Below are 16,095 nucleotides of genomic sequence, written 5' to 3' on the forward strand. Positions count from 1 at the left end.
AAAGGTCTCATGATCCATTATCTTATATAATATTCATTATCTTATAAAATCCCTGCAAATAACAAGAATTACTTGCTTTTGCTGTAAAGGTTATACAGATATGGGGATCATATGCATGCTTGTGTCGTTCGGTTTTCTATTCTGAACCATTTTTAGCAATTACTATCCTAAGAACTCAAGGGATGCAGTGACTCAGTGGCTAAGACACTGAGCTTGTCAGTCAAAAGGTCGGCAGTTCAGCGGTTCGAATCCCTAGTGCTGCGTAACAGGGTGAGCTCCCGTTATTTGTCCCAGCTTCTGCCAACCTAGCAGTTCGAAAGCACATAAAAAATGCAAGTAGAAAAATAGGGACCATCTTTGGTGGGAAGGTAACAGTGTTCTGTGCGCATTTGGTGTTTAGTCATGCCGGCCACATGACCATGGAGACATCTTCAGAGAGCGCTGGCTCTTCAGCTTTGAAATGGAGAGGAGCACCACCCCCTAAAGTCGGGAATGACTAGCACATATGTGCGAGGGGAACCTTTACCTTTATCCTAAGATCGTGAACTAGGTGCTCTACAGGACTATGCACAATCCTGGCAAAAGGGACAATTTGACTGAGAAAAGTTTTTTAAAGGTCTTTGGAATAGAGAATTGAATCTGTCCATATTCTGTCCTCAAGAAATCCTCTTCTCTCTCTCCCTGCCTCCACCCTCCAAACAAGGGGTACGTGAACAATATGACAGATCTTCTTCTGTAGCTCTCCACACTTTGGCAAGCTTTAGAACTCCTTATCCCCAGAAGTCTGCAAAGCTATTTACGTCATGTTTTTTAGGAGGCAACTTGATTTCACCAAGCTTTCAACTCTAGCTAAGTTTTACTGACGTCCAGCTTGGGGGAGGAGTGATTTATTAACAATCTCTTGTTTCTGTTGGTTTAATAATTATGATTTATTTTATTGTTGCATTTATACTTTTAATTTGTTGTAACCACCACCGCCACCTGGAGTCTTCTGATTTGTGGGAGGTATAAAAAGTAGAAAATAAAAATAAAATCTTTTTTTTCTTTTGAAGAAGACAGCGACTTTGAAAATAGAGTGGAGAAGTAATGAGTGGAGGTAGAAACCTTGTCCTCCATTAACTCCTTTTTCACTGAAGTTCCATGCGGGAAGAAAAGTATGTGAACCTCAAAACTCATGGTAGCAAAAGATGATTTTGCTTCTGGAGCTATGAAGGAACAGGATCAGTGATGGGTTTCAAATTTTTTTACTACTGGTTCTGTGGGTGTGGCTTGGTGGGAATGGCATGGCTTGGTGGGTGTGGCAGGGGAAAGATACTGCAAAATCTTCATTCCCTCCCCAATACAGGGGAAGGTTACTGCAAAATCCCCATTTCCTCCTGATTAGCTGGGACTCGGGAGGCAGAGAATAGATGGGGGAGGAGCCAATCAGATTTTTTACTACCGGTTCTCCGAACTAATCAAAATTTCCGCTACCGGTTCTCCAGAACTGGTCAGAACCTGCTGAAACCCACTTCTGAACAGCAGCAAATGAGTAACAGCTTAAAACATCATTGCTGAAGAAATCTCCCACATGATCTTTCATTCATATCAAAAGCAGCAGGTTATAGAATTTAGACATAATATGCAGAGACAGTTCATTAGTTCTGAGGTCTTCATAAATCAGGAGGTGAGATTTTCATAAAATTGTATTATTATAGTATAAGCATGCAGTTGTTATTCAGTTGAGGAGAATTCAATTCACTTTGTAAAGATTTTGAACAATGCAGCTTTATACCTGATGCCTTTTGGCAGCAGACTACAATGGCCATCCTCTCTGACATAACAATCATGATTGGCTGGATTCATACAGCACATTAATTTTCATTCACTGTGGGTTTTTTTAAAAAAAAATATCTTATATTTTGCTAAGGAATAATTGAGTTTGTTTGGCTGTGTTTTAATGTCTTGTCTGAACACAGAAATTATAGTATTTAAATCAGCATGGAGCTGGGAACATGCAGAAACTAGAGTTGAATTTGGGTTGCCAATTATGAAACTGTCATTGTTCCTTTAATAGCACATGATCCAGAGACATTAGCAGATGATATATAACATTTATCACCCTGCTATAAGATGTTTATCTTAGGCAGATTGGATTGCCTATTAAAGTCGAAAGAATTGGCTGTAGCCTTCTATTGTATTGCAGATTAGTCACCAACCCTACATTGTGGAAATTTTCTTTGCGAGAAAAGGAGAGGAGTGGAAATCCTTGCTATTACCACTGACATTTATAAATTATTTTGCGGGAAAGTAATCTTGTGGCATCACTTTCAGTTTTAAAATTATATACTAATTACATATACTAATTACATCATCCACTCATACAACTGAAAGCAAATATATATATACATACATACATACATACATACATACATACATACATACATATATATATATATATATAATTCCAGGATAAGGTGGCAGGATCCAGTCTGAGTTGGTCACCTGGACCAGAAGTTTAGTTTTCTGAGCTTTCGGATCCATGCTGGAGCCCATTCTCAGGGAACTTTTCTCTTGCCAGATTCTCTCACATTCTGGGAAGAGAGAAGTTCCCCGAGGATCGGCTCCAACACGAGTCTGAAAACTTGGAAGACTAAATCTCTGGTTCTGGTGACCAATGCAGATTGGATCCCGCAAGTCATACAGTTCTTTAAAAGGGTGGGCAATTACTTTGTTTAAACTTTTTGAGCCAAGTGGCAAACCTCTTGGCCCCTTTTAACACTTTTATCTAAAAAAATATTAGAATAGAATAGAATAGAATAACAGAGTTGGAAGGGACCTTGGAGGTCTTCTAGTCCAACCCCCTGCCCAGGCAGGAAATCCTACACCACTTCAGACAAATGGTTATCCAAATATTATTATTTCCTTCTTCCTTGACTCCCATACTGAACTATACATTTAGTTCAGCTAGCAAAACACCTTTATGGGTTTTCTTTTCTTTATTTCTGCATCTTGCATTCTTTGGCACAATGGGACTTTTTTTTTTTTTAATGTTGCAAATCACACGTATACATACTACATTTAAAAATAATTAAGCAGTGCTTATTACCCATGTCTGGAAAAATCTGGAACATGGTAACCTTTAATTATAATATTCTTGCTAGGCTGCTATACTAATTAAGTACAAAGTAGATTGTCTGTGTAGAAGAGATAGCGTTCAGTTCCATTCCTAGCCAGACAGCCTGGCACGTACCGAAAGTTTGAAAAGAAAACCACAGGCACATTCCACAAAACCTGTACTGTCGTGGCTGCAAAGCATGACCATTACAAGTAATCCCCCACCACCTTTGAAGCAGAGAGCATTTCTCAGGTGAACAGCTGTTTCTCAATGCAACCTCGCATTTGACGCTGACTCAAGCAAAAAATGTTAGCCTGCCTTTTGCCTGAATGCAGCAGTAACCTAATCCTACGGCTCCCTGTTTGGAACTAAAAATGGCTCCTGTTGTTTCCAAACTGAGGCACTGCAGGCTACTCCTCTACAGTTTTCATCGCCCCTCCTCTTTCTTCTCCTGGAATTTGGAAAGTGTCCCAAGACCCAGAATGCAGTTCAGCAGGTTTCAAGACAACTTATCATAATGACCTGATCCAATTATGTTGCATTTCTTTCCCTTTTGAACTCCTAAACTAACCTGTATTTTTTCCTTTCACAGGCCCAGAGCTAAATTAAGTGTCTGATACACCCAAAGAATTCCTAACTTACCACTGCTGACTAGATTGGGAGTTGACAACACCTAAAATGACTGCCAGAGGGCCATCGCTGGCACTTGTTGCATTCAAGTAAAGCCAATCTTATCAGGTAAGAAGAAAGCATGTATGTCTGCTCCTTGTAATGGGTCTGTAAACCAATATTTCTTTAACTGGTGAAGTTTTGGAGCATCAGAAAGAAGGAAACTTATTCCTTTAATTTCAGAGGTTTAAAAGATACTTTATGGATTTTAATGTAAAAAAGAAAATTTAAGGAACCATATACTATGGTCTTCCTTTCACTGGGTGAACTTATTGGACTGAACTCCCATCCTCCAACCTGGAGTTGAGCAATGTAAGCACTTTCCAGATATTGAACTTGCATCTCATCTAGAACTATTGATGAGGAATGATAGATTATGGTCCAAACTTCTGGAAGACCACACGTTGCACATCTCTCTAAGCAGCCTTCATTTGTGTTTCACTAAAGGTATTGGTCAACAATTTCAAACAGTTTAATCTGGGTAGTATCTTGGTTGAAGAGCTGGGGAACACTCAAATTGTAGTATGACACTTCTGGGAGAAGCTGATATGTATTGTTAGCAGTACTTATTGGAACTACCAAATAAAACTTTTTTTACTATTCAGCTAGAATGTTGGTTTAGCATCTCAAAATGCAGTCACAGCTTGTAGGCTTTGCTTACAAACAAAGCATACCCTGTTATAACCTTCAATCTCTTTCTCACACCTTAATTTGGGGTTTTCCTGGAATTTTTGCAGCCAGATTTTGGAATGCAGAATTTGAAATGAAGTGCATATTCTACAGTGTGTTATTTCTGCAAACGATTGTAATTCTTACCTTGCAACGCCGCCAGAATGTCTTTGGAAAGTAACCTCAGACCCAGAAGTTTAAATGAGATGACTACAGTAAAACTGATACTGGTCTGATTTTCCCACCTCCCGACCTTGCCAATCACCAAAGGGCTCTACTCAGTACGATGTAAAAGGGTGATGTAATCCAGCATTCCAAGGACTTTGGAACACTGCAGACATGAGCTTGCCAGCTTTGTTTTCTGAAAGGGCCATTCCTTCATAGATGAATAATATAATAGCAAAAATTGGCAGGTACTCCACTAGCACAAAATCTGCATGTCAGGAAAAATATTGCATGCTGAATGTCCTTGTTCTTGGTGGCTGTTAAAATTATTAAGACCATAGCAGGAATAATTTAACCACCTATGCTGAGAAAAATTATCAGCCTTCAGATGTGGATTCCTGGCTTCACTGAAGCCCACCATTATTTGATTATTGATAAAAATGAGCAATTTAGGCAGCTCATACAGTATCTAGAAAATAAGGAAAATGGTTCCTGAAGCCTCTCAAAATGTACTATGTGAGTTTCTGAACACACAGAATTTTTTCCCCTGCTCACCTATTTCAGTAGTCACATTGTGCTCCTACCAAGAATATCTTTTCTGTTTAAAGCATTCATAAACAGCATGAAACAATGATTCATTATGTGACTCAAATGTTAGCTTACATACTGTTACTCAGAAGCCTGTAACAATAATTTACTTGCATTAATTTGACTAAGTTACCAGGTGATAGCAAGAATTCCTGAATGACAACATAATTGTAATGAGGTGTGTTGTATAGATCCAGATAATTGTAATTAATTTAATAAACCATCAAGAAGCAATTCAAGGCATAACAGGTTGTGTGAAAAAACGGCTATTATATGTGAAAAGTTTTCAATGCTTGAAATGTGTCCTGTAAACAATGGAATGCAAGTAACCATAGTGATACCATAGAGACAAATATTAGCTTGCTGGAAGCATTCATAAAGAAAACATGCAAGGAGCAAGTGGGATTTGAACTCCACTCTTGGTCTATCCATCCTAAAAGTATGTCTCCTGTCTAGGTTGCAACAATTTAAGTGGCTGATACAGATGGCAGTACAGGAATAGGAAAACCTGAATACTACCCTCTAGTGGCCATCCACATTTTTGCAACCCAATTATAGTAACCTGCTTAGATACATAATGAGGATATAAATGCATTCAAGGGGAACATTGTCCTGGGATTCAGAATTCCCATGCTTAAACTAATGAGACCACTGGTGAAAATGGTTTAGGTCAAAGATTAGTCTTTCCCAAGGTCATACCAACTACCATCAAATAAAAGAAGTATTTTTTTCTGTAAGAGTTAAAGAGAATTAACTCAATGCATCATGAATTAATTGCTGTGTTTGCAATTAATTACAGCTTGCAAGTTGTAGTGTTTGGTCTATCACTCAGGACTTGTCCTATCTCTGTGGCAATACATATACATAATGTATGTGTATATTACACACAAATGTATCTATGGATATTGTGTGTGTGTATATACACTTACACAGTATGTGGATGGAAATAATTGTTTTTGTGTGGTGTGATCAAAAATGTGATTCAGTTGAAAAAAGTAAATGTCAGAAATATAAAAATATAAGATAAGATATAAAAGTAAATATTAGAGAAATATTTGTTCATCCTCAGAATATACTCCAAATATTGAATCCAATTCTGGGTTTTGCATTTTAGGAAGAATATTGACAAATTGTATCATGTCTAGGGATGTCATGTCCCAAGGAGACAACCAAGTTGATAAAAAGCCTGTAAAGAAAAATGTAGGAGAAATGGATATAGGTGAGAATCTCAAAAAACCGAATGTCTCTTTAGTGCCGTTAAATGATCATCTGGGTTTTTCCAACCTAGATACAATAGCTAAACTTTAGGGCTGGAAACACAAGAGTATCTCAGACAGCTGCCTTTGAATATCTATGGGTAGTCAGGTAAGATCGGCAGATTTGATCAGGATTGTTCCAGAAGATAGTACAAGGTCTAACAAAGAAGTAGACTTTACTTGGACACTAGGAAAAAAGCCCTAATGGTAAGAACTGTTCAACAATGGGACAGATTGCCTGGGAGTGAGTTAGATGATCCTTTGCTGGAGTTGTTTAAGCAGAAGCTCAATGACCATCTCCTAGTAATGCCGTAGTAGTGAATTCCAGGACAAGATCTTGTTGGATTGGGTTGAGACACAAAGTCCAGCAGTCTGTTTCACACTGTGTAAACAGGTGCTTTCAAGAAGCTCAAAGCATGGACAGGTAAGTATTGTTCCTAAACTGTAAATGAATAGTATCTAAAGTATACTTCCTATGATTATAACAATAATTATATCAGCGCATTAGGTGCCATACCAAAAAGTCTTGGATGACACTTGGAAAATCTATGTATTGGCAAAATTTTCAATTGGACTGGATCTGCACATAAACTATGCTAATCCATTATAATATCCTAGGTTCTTGGGAAAATACAGTGCATATGAAGGCCAACACCAGCTAAAGAACTGGCAGTTATGATGTCACATTTTGTGTATATAATAATAATTATTGATGGCCACTTGTAACACTAGTGGTCTTAATATTTAATGGCAATTTAGACCTATTTATATTGGCCACCTATCTATACAACTAAGGTTCTAATGAATCTAATTCCACTCCTCTGTTAAAATACTGATTTCAGTGCAATGCTGATTATTTATCACTCCAATAATAATGATAAAAGAGAAATAAACCCCTTCAGAATTATGAATCTAGTCAACAGTGATGACCAATGCAATGGATTCTTAAGATGCACTTTTTGTAATCAAAAACAGCTTAAGTATAAACATACAAAGTGCCTATTATCACGTGTGAATTAAACCCACTCTGTCACCCTACAGTATTTGAAAGCCCAAAGAAGTCCAATTTAAACAGCACAGGAGGCCTATCAACAGGTAGCTTGTGATCGCAGAGACCTTCTAGTATTTAGCAATTGATTAAAAACAATCATCATTATTTTGAAGCTTGAACACTGAGGATTCCATGGTTTATACCTATGTCCTTCTCTTGTTTTCAGATCTTTGGTATCTGAATCCACCTATCCACCTGTCACTGTCATCAACCCCCAATCTCACTTAGCCCTGAGTCAAATCACTGATTTCTGCCTATTTCACCAAACTGCGATTTTTCCACAACAAGGAGTTTCCCTACCTTGTTTTATCTGGAACATATTTAGAATTTTGCCAGGAAAAATCATGTATTCTGCCAACATCTTTAGATTGGCTTTTCTTTAAAACAAACATTTAAAATGAGTGTTAAGACTGAAGCCATTGCCTCATCCTGGAAGAGTCAGCCCATGGTTTCTCTGCCACATTTTAATGATCAGAGCATTTATTATAGAAGGAAATGCAGCCTATTCATAAATAAATGGCTGCTATAAATATCCAAGGCTCTCCAACTTGTTCAAATTAAGCTTTGGATAAAGAGCTGTTGGTAGGCATCTATTTTATTTCAATCACTTTCCTAGTGAAAAAGTATTCAAGAGATTTGAAACTTGTTTATAAGTAATAGTCAACCCTGTTGAAGTCCCTGTTGAAATTATAAAGCAAGAAGGCACCCTCAAAAAAAAAATCCCCTATTTTTTTGATTTAACATTCATCCCTGCATGTGTCAGTTTATGCTTGGACCATCAGCAATGTATGAAATTCAAGCACCAATCTAATTAGCACAAAATGATGACTCCTCCATAGGAACAACTCTGCATTAATGATGAAACAACTGAGCTTTCAAGAGATGATTTTACTGAATTGAAACTGTGATCAAGGGAACAAATCAAGGAGAAGAGAAATGAACTGAACCGCACACGGAACTGATCTCAGTTTACCCTGTTATTTTCCAGCTCCTGTAATTCATGACTAATCACTGTACCAATCAGTAATTTTCACATCAAGCTTTGACCTGTTCTAGACAAAATTATCCTCCATTTTTAGATCCAATGAAAGATTATTTTTTTAAAACCTGGAAAAATCATGAAAACTTACCAGTAGAAGTCCTAAAAGCTTCTTTTCTCTATTTAAGGGCCAATCAGGAAGTTTTCACACAACGGCATCCTATTTGCTTGCAGAACTAACAAATTAGAACAGGAGCTTCGGCAGATCTGAAATCTAGGCGCAGCTGATCTTGACTAAACGAGGATGGGAGGAAGGTCCCAGGACTGACAGTTCAAACACTTCGACTGAACACACGGCTGCCACAGACTGAAAAAAGGCAGTGAACCCACAACTTCCAATTAAATACCACCCAAGGTATTTTCACATTTTCTTTGGAGCCTCTCAACGTCTTTTCGATGTAGCCTGCAATTTTTCCTCCTGTGTTCTCTTCATCCCCACCCAATTTTAATTGCTTGCTTTCTTGCTTTGGCTTGATACTTTTTCTCACTCTTTTATTTTTAGATTGTCAGTATAATACAGTCACTTGTAGAGGCTGCATGACAGCAGCAAATGTAACTGGAGCCGTAGCTCTTGAGTGCCAGGAATTACAGCCTCAAGCAGGACTTCGCTGAGGGTACTGGCGGGAAGGCCTGGGCAAAACAAAAGGATTGGAAACCTCCATTTTACATCAATAGCTATGGTAGTTGCAGGGAGGAAAACTATGAAAGCTAAAGTAGCTCCAGATATTGAAGATGATTTGCCAGTATATGCAGGGCAGAGAATTCCAGCACAATGTTGCCTAAGCATTGGGCATCTTCCCATCCTAGCACTGCCATAATGGAAGGAGACTAGAAGATGAGTTCCAAAAGACCTTCTAAGTCTCTCAAACTGATTGTGGATGGGACCAACTGGCAAGTTTCAAAGGTTCAGCAGAAGAAAGCAAGGTTCAGAAAGATAGCAGAACCAAGCAGGAAATGTAGGTGCAATGATTGTGCTTTCATTATTGTCCATTTAAACTGCTCAGGTTATAGGAAATAAGAGAGTAGAATTGAGATTTGGTCAAAGCCAGTTGTGCATCTAAACTGTCCTGCAATGCAAACAAGAAAGAAACACAATCTTGTGTTTTGGAGTAATGCCCAATAGCTTGCGCTAACATGTTCAAGGGCAAGGGATGTAACCATTATAATCCAGATATCTGTGGGCACCAGGTGGTCTATCCCAGCCTCAAACATATTTTATAGAGAGGAACTCGGAGTAACAGGAAAGCTTCTGCTTTTATATATTCTTCTTTAATCTTCTAGTGTTCTTCTGATTGCAGCTGACAAAAATCCACAGTGCAAATTACTTCCATTTTGAGACATTGCAGCTGCAGTATAAATGCTAAAATAGTCTTCACATTTAAAATAATAAAGGAAAAAAACCCACAAAACTCATCAAAAAGAAAAAAAATCAAGGAGAAAAAAAACAAGATCCCAGGACTGCATACCTGAGCTATTACCAAAGATCCCTCGTGCATGCCAAATATTAAGCTGACTCCTAGGCGCTAAGAGTTGCCCATCAGTTTGATGAAGATTGTCCCTGTGTATCTCACTCCTAAATCCATCTTTGGCTTGTCAAATACGGCTGCAGATCTGACCTTGCAAAGGCCATGAACAAAATCTTGCCATATGATGCCAAACTGGAGCAAGTTCAAATCCTGTTCTCCCTGCAATATGCTCCCGTGATTTATGGTAACATTTCTTCCAAACTGGAAATTACCCTTGCAAATTGCTCTAATCTTTGGAAGCAAAGATATTGACAGTTTTAAAAAAAACAAACACACCAAATAAATTACTTTTTCTAGAGGGTCATATGAAGATGAATGAGATTTGGTTTGATGGTTACAACAAATTGTACTACATAATTGCATTCATATTAGAATAAAATCCTATACTTGTCTATTCAAAAGTATATCTCCCTTTTTTCAACTGGGTTTATTCCCAAGAGAGATAAGTAAATATCTCATCCTATTATAGGGTAACTAGTTAGTTTTCATCTAATATCTATATCTATATCATCTATATCTGTATCTGTATCTATATCTATATCTATATCATCTATATCTGTATCTGTATCTATATCTATATCTATATCATCTATATCTGTATCTGTATCTATATCTATATCTATATCATCTATATCTGTATCTGTATCTATATCTATATCTATATCTATATCATCTATATCTGTATCTGTATCTATATCTATATCTATATCATCTATATCTGTATCTGTATCTATATCTATATCTATATCTATATCATCATCTATATCTATATCTATATCTATATCTATATCTATATCTATATCTATATCTATATCTATATCTATATCTATATCTATATCTATGCAAGTATTCGGGTCTTTTCCCGTGTAAGATTGAGAGTATCTTGGCGACATTCAATGAGGTCCCACTCGTCATCTTCAGGCTGATGCCTCTCTATAAATACTGGTTGGGAGGTGTGGGATGCTGGCTTTGTGTTGTGAGCGGGTTGGTTGCCTGTGTTGTTACATCTTGATCTATATCTATATCTATATCTATCTATACGTAAGCTCATGAATTTATTACTCTCCATTCAATTTTGATGAATCTTCGAAATATTGTCTTAATTTGATCATTGACAGCATAATTCTTTCATTTTCTTTTTTTAAAAAAACATTTTATTAGGTTATAAAATAAGATATAAAATAAGATATAAAACAGGGAGACAGTCAGGGGAAAGGGGAGAAAGAGAAGTGAGGAAGGGCTGGGGAAAAGAAAAATAAAGTGTTGACTTCCGACTCCCTCTGTTGCAGCAAAATAAAGCATTAACATCAAACCACAACTTTTTGCTTTTCCATAGTAATTTAAACTAGCCATTTCTATAAACACCAGTCAATCTAATCAGTAAAACCCAAAATCATAGTTTCGTTTTTTTTCCCCCACCTCAAGCACAAAGTTCAGAAGCGGTTTCCATGTGGAAACAAAGGTACTTATGTTCTTTTCTTTAATCAAAAGAGTCAATTTAGCCATTTCTGTCAACTCCATCAGCCTCTGTAGCCATTCGTCCATGGTGGAAATCGAACCGTCCTTCCATTTTTGTGCATAGTGTAGTCTTGCTGCTGTCAACATATATACGAAGTTACGAAGATTCGTTCATTTTCATAAAAGTGTACAAAATCCAGGTTTTGGAAAAGAATTGAAGAATAACACAACCTGATTTCTAGAAGCCATTTCTAATAATTTGTTTTTAAAAAACAGATAAAATATTTTGAGTAGTTGTGTTTATCACCCTGCCTCTTCCTTCTATCATATTTTATAATATGATATAACTTGCTGCTTTTTTAATATGTTTTTTTTTAACTTTGATTAAAAACTCTTTTTTACTTTTTTTAAATTCTAATTTTAAATGGAATTGCTGGTTCTGGTTGTTGAATATTGTGGTGCAACAGATTTGGAGAGAATATTGGAAAATATTGGAATATTTCCAACATCCAAAAATTGGAAATAGCGCCTTCAGCAGACCAAAATTTCATATTCTGCTTGTGGTGAATGATTCTGATGGCCACAAGCAGAAGAAAAGAAGCAGATGCTATATTTTCAACACAAAAAATCAGCCTATCCCTTCTTTTAATGTTCTGGCTGACATTAACTCCTCTCTGCCAGATTCAGTCCCATTTTAGAAAGCTAACTGGGCGGGGTTACATGTTTATTTGGAAGCAAACTGTATGATATTCAGGCTGATATGTTGAGGTGGGGATTGTGACTTAAATTTCCACCTTTGCTTTTCTACTTTACCTAGTCATACTCATCAGGAACATAAGTGCATGGCAGGCAGGCAGCCTCCCACGAGGACAAAAGGGGCAGTGACAGCACATAACCCTGCATTCCTTCAAAACCAAAGGGGAAAAACTTCTTCCAGAGCAGCCAGAGCAAAGGTGAAATCCAGCAGGTTCTGACAGGTTCTGGAGAACCTGTAGCGGAAATTTTGAGTAGCTCAGAGAACCGGCAAATACCACCTCTGGCTGGGCCCAGAGTAGGATGGGAATGGAGATTTTGCAATGTCCTTCCCCCAGGAGTGGGGAGAGAATAGGCATTTTGCAGTATCCTTTCTCTGCCATGCCCATTAACCCACACCACGCCCACCAAGCCATGCCCCCAGAACAGGTAGTAAAAAAATTTGGATTTCACCATTGAGCCAGAGATTTTGTCCCCATGGAAGAAGCCATCTTCTTCTGCAGGCAGTAGCCAATAGGTTGCATAAGGAATGGTATACTCCAGTGGTGAAATCTAAAATTTGTTACTACTGGTTCTGTGGGTGTGGCTTGGTGGGGCGGGGGGGTAATGTGACTGGGTGGGCATGGCCAATTTTTTAAAAAAATATTTTTAAAATCATTTTTTGTAAAAAAAAAAAAATGCTTTCAAAAGGTTCTGATGATCCCAGCTGAGTTGCCTGATCGTCAGAGGATTTTTTAAAAACCCTCTGCCGATCAGGCAACTCAGCTGGGATCATCAGAGGCATTTAAAAGAAAAAAAGCCTCTGATGATCGCATGGCTCAGCTGGGCACGGAGTGGGGGGAGCAGGGATTTTTGCTACCGGTTCTCCGAACCACCCGTCCGAACCGGGAGCATTTCACCCCTGGTATACTCCTCCACATGGGATTTATTTCCCTTCCGACTTTGTCTGGAGGTCTGTGCCCAGCATTCTCTCATCTAGTAGATGTCCTCTGTTGGTTTCAGTAAAAAAATAACCAAATCATACGTGTGCAAGCCTTGCAATCAGCAAAACTGAATGCATTTCGGGATCAAAATGATAAATGAAGACTTTTCAGAAGAACCTCCCATTGCATCTCTGTTCATAAATATCAAGGCATTGTTGATTTATATGAGAAATAGAAGCCCAGAAAGGCCATAAACATTGAATGTGTAAATATTTAGAATGCTGGAGAATCTTGCATTCTAATATAAACAGAAATTCCTCCGCTCTACAGCAACATATGAAAGTGGTTAATTATGACCTCCATTACTAGGTGCTGTGTTACCCCCACCAATAAACAGGGCCTTGTCACTAATCTCTGAGAAACACTCATCCTTCTACATTTGTAAACAGACATGGGGGTTTTGCAGAGAGACCTTCCTTCTGCATGGACAGTGCTAAAAGCAAGAATGGGGCAGTGTAGACATTGATAAATACAAGCAAGAGCAATGTAATAACAGTTACATTGCTTGAGAAGCTGGCCTCAGTGGGGAACAGTGAGGCACCCAGTGACCGAAATAGTATCTTTGACTGGTTCTTACCTTGACTGTGTTAGTAGAAGAGGGAGAAGAACATGTAGGCAAGCTATTAGATTGGAAAGCTCTCTGGTATTAAAAGTTACCACAAGTTACATTAACCCTTTTCTGTTTAATGGGTAGAGTCATGACTCTGACCCAGATAAAGTTTCACACTACAATGAAAGGCACCAGCTTGAGAAAGTGGCAAAGAATATATATTCATATTTATTTATAATATTTACATATTTTCCCCAGACCCCAGAGTTTATATTCAGGCCTGTTTACATGAAAATATAATAACATATCCACTATACTTAAACTATAAACCATAAAACATTAACAAAATCCCTCCAAGTTAGCAGATGAAGCACAGTAATTCAGGAAAAGCAATCAAAGGTTTATGGAAAAAGAATCCAAAATCCATAGTTGGGTAATAATACCTATATTAAGTCTACTCCAAATGTCACAAAATAATGTGTGTGCTCGCAAGCCCTCTGGAATGTTTACTTAAGCAAAATGTTGCAAAAACACAGGATGGAGAACAAATGAGTAAATCCACACATTAGATCAGATGTTTAGACCAGGAGGGCTGACGTTCAATCTCAGTCACAAAATGAAGTTGTGAATCAAATGGATAGCTAATGTTAGAGGTTGTTAGGATCAGGCTATATTTAGAGCTTAGAGACAAAGTCCCACTCCAAGCTCTGAAAACACAAAGACCATTAGTCCTCAATCTATTACTCGGTATGGGTGACTCATAGAGGCAACTTGGCCTAACACAGAAGAAACAAAACATTACAGAAGCTTCTCCAAAATAAGTATAAGGGAAGGCCAACAGAAGTTTCCACAGATTGGGATCATAGCTCACTGAGCACAAGCGTAGGAAGTCTGAGGTTTAATCCTGTGGGATTTCTGACTAAAATGGGGTCGGGGGAGGGGGGAAAGTTTGTGGCTGGAGGCGGACTTCTATTTTTTGGCAGCCAAAAGATGCAAAGATGAGTATGGCCAACATTTAGTTTATGGAAATTTAGAGGGTTTTTTTTAAATTAAAAAAAAACAAAAACAAATGTGTTACAGCTATCAGAAGTCCAACACAGTTTTTGCCTTCTTTTCGGAAATTGGTGGAAAATTGAGCCACTATTATCATTATAACTGGCTTAACTGGCTTGCCACTGAATTTCAAGACCATCTTTGAGGGGCTCTGGAGACTACAAGAAATAAAGTACCTTGAAGGTAATGTATGACCCACAGATTATCTATCCATGACTTTAGAAAGATCCAATAACAAGAGATGGGAAAGATTCCTGCTACTAAGGCTCTGCAGAGCTATTGGTGGTCAAAAGTTGAGAAAACAATTACTTTGATCTGGGAGGAAGTTTCGTGTTCCCCCCTCTTGAAGACTTACAGCAATGGCCACATTCTTGAAGATTTGATCTTCATAATAATATCAAGAAAAGCAACAAGATAGTGAACTTTGCTGGACTTTGCAGCAAAGCACAAGAACTCGTTATAGCAATTCTATTTTCTTACTTGTTTCATTTATCGATAACATTTTAGGCCTGCTTTTCATTGAAAATGATTAGGTTTAAAGCTAATTCTAAGGCAGGATCCAATAAATCCAACCAATAAAAACAAACAAAATTCCAAAATTAAAATTGGACAGGCAAAATTTTCTATCTTATCAAGTAGTAGGTTGTGGTCTACTTTATTAAATGCCTTACTGAAGTCCAAGTAAATTACATCCATAGAATTTCTCTGGTCCAGTAATTTTGTCACTTTGTCAAGGAATGCAATAAGATTTTTGTCTGGCATGATCTATTTTTGACAAACCCATTTTGGCTTCTGGTTATGACTTTGTTTGTCTCTAGGTATTTGCAGATTCATTGCCTGATTATCTTTTCCACAATATTCGCAGGTATTGATGTCAGGCTGATAGGCCTGTAGTTTCCTGGTTTCATTTTTTTCTTTTTTGAAGATGAGAATTACATCAGCCCTTTCCAGTCATCTGGTAGTTCCCCGATGCTCCAGGATCATTGAAAGGTATGTTTCAGTGGTTCTGAGATAATGTCTACCAGTTCCTTCATAATCATGGGGTGATTTGAACTCATGGATAAGTGTTCTCTTATCATTTTCTTGCCTATTTTAACTTGAATTCTGTTTTTTACGGTACTGTTTTTGATAGATTGGATTGTTTTTTCCTTTTGTGTAAAGACAAATGCAAAAAATGAGTTAAGCAGTCCTGCTTTCTCCCTGATGCTTGTCACCTTCTTGCCATTTTCTGCCATTCT

The 16,095-nt window shown here is 37.8% G+C and overlaps 1 protein-coding gene and 1 long non-coding RNA gene across 5 annotated transcripts in view; one reads left to right on the forward strand and one right to left on the reverse strand.

Moving 5' to 3' along the window:
* The window catches only part of RAF1 (Raf-1 proto-oncogene, serine/threonine kinase), a 107,348-nt gene extending 98,585 nt beyond the window's left edge, over positions 1-8,763 (reverse strand). Inside the window, exon 1 of one of the 4 annotated variants that reach the window (XM_087887796.1) lies at positions 8,626-8,763. The gene's annotated coding sequence lies outside the window, so the exon portion shown is untranslated. The remainder of the gene's footprint in view (positions 1-8,625) is intronic. The other 3 variants (XM_087887791.1, XM_034438081.3, XM_034438055.3) reach the window with 3 other exon arrangements.
* Positions 3,696-15,847, forward strand: LOC117677730 (uncharacterized). The gene is made up of 3 exons (XR_004594828.3): positions 3,696-3,835; positions 8,663-8,889; positions 15,723-15,847. It is a non-coding gene; the product is annotated as an uncharacterized LOC117677730 (long non-coding RNA).
* Positions 15,848-16,095: the final 248 nt, after the last annotated feature.

The sequence above is a fragment of the Pantherophis guttatus genome, chromosome 2 (genome assembly GCF_059756535.1).
Source record: "Pantherophis guttatus breed Tessera chromosome 2, ASM5975653v1, whole genome shotgun sequence".
In the NCBI taxonomy this organism is placed as follows: domain Eukaryota; kingdom Metazoa; phylum Chordata; class Lepidosauria; order Squamata; family Colubridae; genus Pantherophis; species Pantherophis guttatus.